At 52.8% G+C, this 2,612-nt stretch overlaps 1 protein-coding gene across 3 annotated transcripts in view; it reads left to right on the top strand.

The window, feature by feature from the left end:
- The first annotated feature begins 388 nt into the window (after window positions 1-388).
- The window catches only part of LOC104302471 (signal recognition particle subunit SRP54), a 38,840-nt gene continuing 36,616 nt past the window's right edge, over window positions 389-2,612 (top strand). Inside the window, exon 1 of one of the 3 annotated variants that reach the window (XM_054162070.1) lies at window positions 389-509. The gene's annotated coding sequence lies outside the window, so the exon portion shown is untranslated. The other 2 variants (XM_054162072.1, XM_054162069.1) reach the window with 2 other exon arrangements.

The following is a 2,612-nucleotide window of genomic DNA, read 5'->3' as shown; positions in this document are numbered from 1 at the left end:
TCTGACGTAGCATGCAGAGGGCAGCCCTCGCACCGCGCCGCCTCCAGCTCTACCGCACCGTGGCGCCGCGGGGGGGCGCCGCCGTCTGACGTAGCATGGACGGGGCGGCCCTCGCGCCGCGCCTGCGCGGGTCGCCCACCGCCTTCCGCCGCACGCACGTGCCCCGGAAGGAGGGTGCCAGGAGACAGCCCCGTCCTCCACGAGAGAGCTGCCCACACCCACGCACCAGTGCGCGTGTGGAAGGGCGCCACCGCCCGCGGGGGAGGAGTTCACGCATGCCCAGCCTGAACGCTAAAGTCCTCCCTTCGCGCATGCTCCATCTGCTCGGCTTCCTGCTGGCACGGCGCCTGGTGGCTCTTCCCTGTTTGATGCGCACGTCCGTTGGGGAAGCCCTCCTCTTTCCCCTGCTGGCGCCGCGCTGCCCGTCCTTAAGCTGGCGCGACGTAGTTCCTGTCGGTGCTGGTCGCGGGCAAGCCATTTTCCCTGGGGCCACCTTAACGAGACAGCTGGTGAGCGCGTCCCGGAAACGGAAGCGAGCTGGGGCCTGCGGTTGAGGGCGAGTGGTGACGTTTCTCTGGTCGGTGGGTGGCGGTTGCCGGTGGCGTCTCGCGGTTGCCGGTGGCGGCTGCGGAGCACTGGGCGGCCTCGCCGCGGTGGGCTGGGCTTCAGCCGCGGGCCCCGCGCCCCGCTCCTGGTGAGTCCTCATGCTGCGGCCGTGACTGGCGGCGGTTTCTCGGGGGCAGGCGGGCGCCCTCGGGCCAAGCCCACTGGTGTTGCAGTGGCGTGGGCAGCCGCCTGGGCCCTTTCGGTCCCGGGGAACGGGCGGCGGGACTGTCCTGTGGCAGCCCGAGTGCGGGCCGGTGTCTGGGCCAGGCAGGGAACTCCGTTCTACCGACCTGCTGTTTGGCATTGCTCTCCCGGCCCTGAGGGCGGAATTACAGCTGGGGAAGCTCCGACTGTCCGTGCAACCGATGAAGTCCTTGCCTAGCCCCGTGCCTGGCCGCTGGCTGTGGCCAACTCGCAGGGGGAAAGTCAGGGCCGGGTACCTGCCTTCAGTGTGTTTTTTCCCTTTTTCCATCAAAAGATGGGTGTCAGGCCACAAGCAGGACAGACAGCCAGTGCTGTGGCTCGCAGGGTGCCTTCCTGTGCCTCTGTCAGGTAATCTTAGGAGGTGGAGACTGACTAGTAAGGTGTCGTTGAGTGCTGTTAGATTTTCAGTGGATCTCACCGTATCTATTCAGTGTAACTTTATCGTATCCCTTTTGCTTGTTACCCTTTTTAAACAGCTGTTACAAAAGTAATTTAAATGGCTGGTGTATGTAAAACTTGTTATCTTCTTAAATTTTTGTGTGTTGAAAAAGTACTGTTAGTTTAGCTAGGTAAGTTCTGGTTAGGGGTTTACACTAGATGGGTAGGCAGTTTGTCTCTTTGGAGTTGTTTCACTGATCTTTTGCTGCAGCTTAATAGAAGCCTCACTATTTCTCCAGCCACTTTATTCCTGAAATGCCAGCTTTCCAGCAGTAAGTGGAGTATTTGGACACTGTGCAGCAGAATGATAACTTGGGAGCTCAGTGTGGATGTGCCCAGGCTATTTTCTGCTAAAGGCAGCTCAGGCTGTGCAGAGCTCACGGCCTTGCTCAGCCCTGGGCCTGCTTGATAAGAGCCTGGCTTGTTTACTGTGGGACCCTGCCAGATTGAAACCTGTTTGGTGTGTTTGTGGAGTGCTGCATCAAATCTACAAAGCTCTCCCAGGGCTAGAGATGCTCTGAATGCAGCATATGTGTATTCTGCAGTGCAGTTACTGTTAATGCCCTTCTGGCAACCTGCCAACCCAAGCTGGCTACTTGCTAAAACTGACTTGGTTTTATGTTATGTGGCTGACAGCTTTGATGTACTGTATGGGAAAAGCTACATTAACCTCTGTATTTGCCACTCCTTAGTCATTTTGATGGCTTATAAATACTTAATGTGCTAGAGAAAGCAGTTGATATTAAAATGTTCAAACTCGTCCCTTTAGCACACCATTTATGATACTCTTATTGTCAGGCTGTTGGAAGAAACTTTTGGAGTTTTGCAGTGGAAACGTTTGCTGAGACATGATTAAAACTTTGTACTTGGACACCTATAGAGCTCTGGAGATTGAATATTGAGCATTCACCTGCTGCTGTATGTCCATGGTCTTGTATCCAAGCATTCTGGTTAAGTTTTCTCATTGGCTGCAGTTTTAGCAGCTCAAAGCTTACTGAATGTGATGCTATGTTTAACTTTTTATGGTTTGCTAACTAAGTCCCAGTATATTTCAGGTTTACATGTATGATTTCTGTCTGCAGTTGACAAATAGTCTGGTTTTCCAATAAAGCTGTTAAATATACAGTGTGATTTTTGCATTTATTAAAATGCAAGTGTGTTTGTAGGGTTACTGAAATGGGAAATTGATTTTCATTTAGGTGCAAGATAGCTAAAAGAGAGACAATAAATAGTGTTCAGTTTTGCTGGCAAAATATTTTGCTACTGATCATACTGTCCTTGCAGGTTGTGTTGCTTCTAGGATGTTCTGCTTGATTTTATTCTTTCATGTTATTGGTGATAAGCTAAAAAGCAGCATTCTGTCT

Source organism: Dryobates pubescens, chromosome 5 (assembly GCF_014839835.1).
Source record: "Dryobates pubescens isolate bDryPub1 chromosome 5, bDryPub1.pri, whole genome shotgun sequence".
Lineage (NCBI taxonomy): Eukaryota > Metazoa > Chordata > Aves > Piciformes > Picidae > Dryobates > Dryobates pubescens.
Note: the sequence above shows the minus strand (reverse complement) of the source record. Positions and strands in the feature narration are given on the sequence as shown.